The following is a 7315-nucleotide window of genomic DNA, read 5'->3' as shown; positions in this document are numbered from 1 at the left end:
ACTGAAAGCAGGGACTTCGACATTTGTACACCCATATCTATTTAGAGCAGCATTATTGCCAACAGCCAAAAGGCGGAAGCAACACAGGCGTCCGTGAGTGGATGGACGGACAACAAAATGGGGTGTGTTCGTATAACAGAATCTTCTTCGGCCTTCAAAAGGGAGGAAATCCTGTTACATGCTACAGTGTGGATGATTCCTGAAGATATTTATGCTATGCAAAATAATCCAGACACAAAAGGGCGGACACTATATGATTTCACTCATGAGGTATCCAGAGTAGCCCAATTCATAAAGAGAAAGAACGGCAGTTCAGCCAGGGGCCGGGGGAGGGGAAACAGGGAGCTGGTGTTTAATGGGTACAGAGTTTCCGTTTTTAAGGTGAAAACTTTCTAGAGATCAGTGGCCCAACAATATGAACACACTTGACACTACTGAAATGTACACTTCAACGTGGTTAAGATGGGAAATTATATATTACGTGTATTTTATCACAATTAAAAAAAATTTTTAAGATAGCATTGAGGAGGAGGGGTGGAGGTAGAAGTACTAAGAACTAAAATATTGGCTCAGCAAAAAAGCCTGCTCATCTCAACCTTAGCCCAAGCTGGGCCTCACATGAAGTTTAGGTCAAAAATCCCATCCAAATTCACACTTTGGTGTTCTGAAAACTCTCAAGCATAGAACCTAAGTGGCAGGAGTTCTAGGTTGATAGGGCCCCAAGCAACTGGCAGAAGCAAATATCGTTCCTTTCTAGAGATGACTTCAACCTGGGCCTCCAAGAATTCCCACAGATAAAGTTCCAAGAAAAATGACCTCTCATTGGGGCAAAAACAGCAAAGCACACACGGAGGGAGAGTCAGCGAAAGGGTTCATCACAGGCTTCAGACACTGACGAGACACCGCATATGAAGCCATCATCTGTTCAACCAGTGCTGGCTTACTGAGCCCTGCAAGGAAGTAGACACAAAAGTGAGATAAACAAACAAAAGTCCCGGCTGCCGGCCGGGCGCGGTGGCTCAAGCCTGTAATCCCAGCACTTTGGGAGGCCGAGAGGGGCGGATAACGAGGTCAGGAGATCGAGACCATCCTGGCTAACACGGTGAAACCCCGTCTCTACTAAAAAATACAAAAAACCAGCCGGGCGAGGTGGCAGGCGCCTGTAGTCCCAGCTACTCGGGAGGCTGAGGCAGGAGAATGGCGTGAACCCGGCAGGCGGAGCTTGCAGTGAGCTGAGATCCGGCCACAGTACTCCAGCCTGGGCGACAGAGCCAGACTCCGCCTCAAAAAAAAAAAAAAGTCCCGGCTGCCATGGAGTTGACACACCTGTGCCCTGGAGACACACACAGGAGAAAGGCACAGGAAGTGCCAGGCTGGGGGGACACACGCAGGAGAAAGGTACAGGAAGTGGCAGGCTGGGGAGACACACGCAGGAGAACGACGCAGGAGTGCCAGGCTGGGGAAGGTGTCAATTTCAACTTTAGTGTTTAAGTAGTAAAAAGAAGCCTGAAAATGTGAACAAAGTTGATATGCAACAAGATCATAAAAAAAAAAAAAAGAAAATGTGAACAAGGGCCAAGAGACTTCACAGAAAGAACCAGTATATTTGAAAAAAAATTAAACAGAACTTCTAAAATGAAATTAAAAACACAGTGGTCGAAAAAAAAAACATTTAGTATAATAGTTGCAGTGAAAAGTATGTTAGATAAGTCTAAAGAAGCAATTGGTTGTGGACTTAAAGATGGTGCTCAAGAAATCATCCTAGCTGGGCAAGGTGGCTCACACCTGTAATCCCAGAGACTCAAGAGGCTGAGGTGGAAAGATTGCTTGAGGCCAGGAGTTCAAAACCAGCCTGGAAAGCACTTTGAATGAGACCCCATCTCTACAGAAAAAAAAAAAAAGAAAAAAAAATCCAGGTATGGTGGCATGTGCCTGTAGTCCTAGCTACTCAGGAGATTGAGGTGGGAGGATCACTTGAGCCCCGGAGGTTGAGGCTACAGTGAGCTATGGTCCCACTATTGTACTATCTGGCCTGGGTGACAGAATAAGACCCCATCTCTAAAAAATAAATGAAATTTAAAAATTTTTTAAAAATCATCCCAACTATAGGACCAAGAGACAGAGATAGAATATAGACAAGAAGTGAAGGACGTGGTGGCTGGGGTAGGAGGGTCTAAGGAGCATCTACTCTGGAGTTCAAGAAGGGAGTCAAGAGAGAAGAAAGGAAGCAATATTAAAGGAGATAGGAATGAAATTTTTCCAGAGTTAGAAATCCAGGTATCTCAGTAAATCCTTACCAAGATTTAAATAAAAGCACACTTCAATGCATGTTGAAGTCCTGAGGCTACAGGACACCAAGGAAAAATTTTAAAAAGCAGCCAGAGAAAGAAGAGAGATCACATAGGAAACAAATGTAACTGAAAGCCGACTTCTCGACAGCATCAGTGGATGCCAGAATGCACTAGAATGACATCTTCAATGTGCTCTAAGAGATCAATTGTCATCCTAGAATTCTACACCCAGTGAAACTACCCTTCCGGTATGACGACAAAATAGACAAAGTTTGTCACTAAAAGGCACTGTCAAAAAGGTGGGTCTCTTGGTGGTCACCACTTGCCAGGAAGCAGATCTTAGATGATTTCCCAACAAAACACAGGATAGATTAAGGAATAAGCCTTATCAGGGAAGTGATAGCAGAAGGAGGTAGACAAATTCTTAGGCAGACTGGGGGCAGGTCCCTAGTGAAACCCCAACTTCAAACCAAAGACAGTTTAAAGCCCGAAAGCCAAGCTACCAGTCTTGGATAAGTCCACACACCAGACTAACCTGTCTTCCCATTTGGCACACTTTCCTCTGATTGATCCCCACCCTTCACCTATTTTACATATACCGACCCTTCCCTAATTGGTTTTTTTACACTGTCATGCCCTTCTCTGAATGCTGCCTTTGTTTGAGCCTTTTTCGCATACACATAAACCAATCAGCACACACACCCCGATTCTGAGCCCATAAAAGCCCCAAACCCAGCCACACTGAGAGAGAGACCACATGACTTCTGGTGGGAGACCATTCTCAAATCTCATCTCTGCTGAGAGCTATTTCATCACTCAATAAAACTCTTCTCCAGGCCGGGCACAGCGGCGCAAGCCTGTAATCCCAGCACTTTGGGAGGCCAAGACAGGCAGATCACGAGGTCAGGCGATCGAGACCATCCTGGCGAACACGGTGAAACCCCATCTCTACTAAAAAATACAAAAAACTATCTGGGCAAGGTGGCGGGCACCTGTAGTCCCAGCTACTCAGGAGGCTGAGGCAGGAAAATAGCATAAACCCGGGAGGCGGAGCTTGCAGTGAGCTGAGGTCTGGCCACTGCACTTCAGCCTGGGCGACAGAGCAAGAATGTCTCAAAAAAAAAAAAAAAAAAAAAAAAACAAACTCTTCTCCACCCTTCTCACACTTCAATTGTCAGTGTAATCTCATTCTTCTTGGATGTGGGACAAGCACTCAGGACCTCGCTGAACTCAGGTACAAAAAACTCAGGTAACACTCTAGCCCTCTACCCTCCCCACCCATGATTGGTGCCTAGCAGCCGCACCACACCAACAGGGAGCAGCAGCAGGGCTGGGCCAGCCCCAGAGCCATGGGCCGGAGCAGGGCAACAGGACTGACAAAGATTTTAATACACCCCTGTTTGTCGGGCTGCAGCAGGCCTAAAAGACCTGTTAGCACATGTAGCACGACCTCTGGGGCTTCAAGGTTGCAGCCCTCCCTGTTTCGATGCCACCACATTCTCCTCATCTGGACGCTATAATTCACTACAGGAGCTTGCAACATGCCTGGTCCAGCCACAAGCCCCACACAGGGCCTACTCCTCTGCCAGTGCTTGGAGCAGCTGGCCGGACCCCCCACTCACTCGCCCACACACACCATCCAGCCGGGGGCTGAGCGCTCAGTCATGGCGGCCATGGGGTCTGCACCAGTGTGCAAGCCACGTGCGGGCCAGCGGACTGAATGGGTAGGGCACCTCCTATAGCAAACCTGGGGCTGAGCAAGGCCTGGGCAGAGGTGTAGCTGACCAGAGGTCTCCAGCTGGCAAAGCAGCCAAGAAAAATCCTGCATCAGAAGCTTACATGGGCAAGTAGCAGCAAGAGACACAAAAGCAGGGAGCCTGCAACCCCAACCTCGCCTCAATCTGCTCACACAGAGACAGCTCACCTTTCAGGGAGAAACACCAGCCCCTGTTGCTACCCTTCTAAGGCAAATAGGAAGTGACCTATTAGGAGGGGGATGACTTGCTGAGGCAGCAGCAGTTGGGACTTGGGTACCAGCTATTTTCATTGCTGTCTGAGAAGCCAGCTGCCCCACACCTGGGCCCCATGGGATGTCGAGCTTGCATCACTCCCCTCCACTGAAAGAAGGCAGGCTGAGTGGGGGCAGCGGTGGTTTTAACTGACTCTTTATCCAGGCCACCCTGAGTGAGCTTCTAGGGCTAGTTCCAGACAATTCTGCTTGTCATATCCTGTATCCCTTAAAGGAAATTCTAAAGGATCAACTTTAGAAAGATGGAAAGGGATCCCAGATGAGGGTATTTGATGCAATATGTACCCATAAAAATTAAAAGAAATGATAAGCAAATATTGGTAAGTAGGTAAATTCTGACAAACCTTGGCTGCCTAAATAATAGAATGTTTAATTTGTGAGTTTAAAAACAGGATAAAATGGAAACACTGGACAATATAGCATATAAATTGGGATTGTCCTTGTATTATTTGAAGAAAGCTAAAGAAATTAAGCTTAGACTTTGTAAACTACCAGTGTTAAAGTAGCTACTGTAACTATTAAAATAACAGTTATGTAATGTACAAAATCCAAACTAGACAGATCTAGGAAAAAGAGGATAAAACCTTTCTGTCTCCCAAAGAAGTTCAGAAAAAATGAGGTTGAGGAAAAACAAAAAGTGGGAAAAATAGCACTTAATAAGACAATGTAATAAATCCAAATGTGATAAACTCTCCAAGTAAAAACAAAGACTACTGACTCAATGTTTTTCTTTTTCTTTTTTTTTTTTTTTTGAGACAAGGTCTCTATCACCCATGCTGAAGTGCAGTGCCACGATCTCAGCTCATTGCAACTTCTGCACCCTGGCCCCCTCCCATACCCACTCCCGGTTTGGATTCAAGCAATCCTCTCACCTCAGCCTCCAGAGTGGCTGGGACTGCACAGGCATGTACCACCACCCCCAGCTATTGTATTTATGTGTGTGTGTGTAGTGTGTATATTTTTAGTAGCAATGGGGTGTTGCCATGTTGCCCAGGCTCGTCTCAAACTCCTGAGATCAAGCAATCTGCCTGCCTCAGCCTCCCAAAGTGCTGAGATTACAGGCGTGAGCCACCACACCTGGCCCTGACTCAATGTTTATAAAAAGACATAGTTAAGGCCAAGCACGGTGGCTCACGCCTGTAATCCCAGCACTTTAGGAGGCTGAGACGGGTGGATCATGAGGTCAGGAGCTCAAGACCATCCTGGCTAATATGGTGAAACCCCGTCTCTACTAAAAATACAAAAAATTAGCCGGGCATGTTGGCGGGCGCCTGTAGTCCCAGCTACTCGGGAGGCTGAGGCGGGAGAATGGCGTGAACCCAGGAGGCACACCTTGCAGTGAGCCGAGATCGCGCCACTGCACTCCAGCCTGGGCAACAGAGCGAGACTCCGTCTCAGAAAAAAAAAAGTTAGTTAAAATATAAGAATTCAGAAAGATTTAAAGCAAAAGATGGAAAAATATATGAGCCAGAAAAAACTACAAGAAGAAATAAATTGTTCATTGTAGTACTCAGGAGACTTTAAAACACCTCTCTCATTAAATGATGAATCAATAGAAAAAACATCTGTTAGCATATCGATTTGAACGAAATAGTTACAAGCTCGACAGAATGGGCGTATATAGATGTAACACTGTGCCCAACAATGTGAAGGTACAGATCCTTTCCAAAGTTCTAGGGAACACGAAAACAGCACACGTTGGTGAGGATGTGGAGAAACCAGAACTTTCGCACATTGCTAGTGGGAATGCAAAGTAGTGGAGCCACTATGGACAACAGTATGCCAGTTCCTGAAAAGATTAAATCTAAAATTACCACGCAATCCAGCAATTCTGCTTCTGAGCATACACCCAAAAGAATTGAAAACTCAAAGAGATATTTGCCTATCCATATTAACAGCAGCATTATTCAAATAGCCAAAAGGTGGAAATAACCCAAGCTTTTACTGATGGATGAATGGATACATAGAATGTGGCATATACATACAATGGAATATTAGTCTCTGCCTTAAAACGGAAGGAAATGCTGACCTATGCTACAATGTGATGTATCTTGAGGACATGATGCTTAGTGAAACAAGTCAGTCACACAAAAGATAAATACTGTATGATTCTATTCATAAGAGGTTCCTAGAGCAGTTAGATTCATAAACACAGAAAGTAGAATGGTGGGTGCCAGGGGCTGGGAGTAGGGGAAATGGGAAGTTACTGTTTAATGGATACAGAGCTTTAGTTTTGCAAGGGGAAAAAGTTCTAGGGATCAGCTGCACAACAGTGTGAATGTACTTAATGCCATTGACCTATACACTTAAAAATGGTTAAGATGATAGGCCGGGCAGGGTGGCTCACACCTGTAATCTCAGCACTTCGGAAGGCTGAGGCAGGCGGATCACCTGAGGTCAGGAGTTCAACACCAGCCTGGCCAACATGACAAAACCCCGTCACTACTAAAAATACAAAAAAATTAACTGGGTGTGGTGGTGCACACCTGTAGTCCCAGTTACTCAGGAGGCTGAGGCATGAGAATCGCTTGAACCTGGGAGGTGGAGGTTGCAGTGAGCCAAGATCGTACCACTGCACTCCAGCCTGGGCAACAGAGTGAGACTCAGTCTCAAAAAAAAGGTTATTTTTGTTATGTGTATTTTATAGTAAAAAAAATATAATGATATGTCAAAATATTATTATCTTTTAATTATATGGAATGCTTCAAAAATTTTGTGCTATCCTTGCCCAGGGGCCATGCTAGACTTCACTGCATCATTCCAATTTTAGTACAGCGAGCAGGAAATGCTATTTGTTAAGCCCAATAAAGTAATTAAGTTGTGAAAAAAAATATGGAGCTTTTATGAAAGTCACCACGTGCTGGGCTATCAGGGCAGCCTCCACACCGTTCACAGCATCAGTATTAGGCAGGCCACATTCTCTCACCAAGATGCAATCAAATCAGAAATCAATAATAAAAAGATAACCCAGGAGAAAAAAACAGAAGCATGTATT

At 45.3% G+C, this 7315-nt stretch overlaps 1 non-coding gene across 1 annotated transcript; it reads right to left on the bottom strand.

Moving 5' to 3' along the window:
* Positions 1 to 7008: 7008 nt before the first annotated feature.
* Positions 7009 to 7111, bottom strand: LOC111553797. Its single transcript, XR_002735065.1, has one exon. It is a non-coding gene; the product is annotated as a U6 spliceosomal RNA (small nuclear RNA).
* Positions 7112 to 7315: the final 204 nt, after the last annotated feature.

Source organism: Piliocolobus tephrosceles, chromosome 11 (assembly GCF_002776525.5).
Source record: "Piliocolobus tephrosceles isolate RC106 chromosome 11, ASM277652v3, whole genome shotgun sequence".
NCBI lineage: Eukaryota > Metazoa > Chordata > Mammalia > Primates > Cercopithecidae > Piliocolobus > Piliocolobus tephrosceles.
Note: the sequence above shows the minus strand (reverse complement) of the source record. Positions and strands in the feature narration are given on the sequence as shown.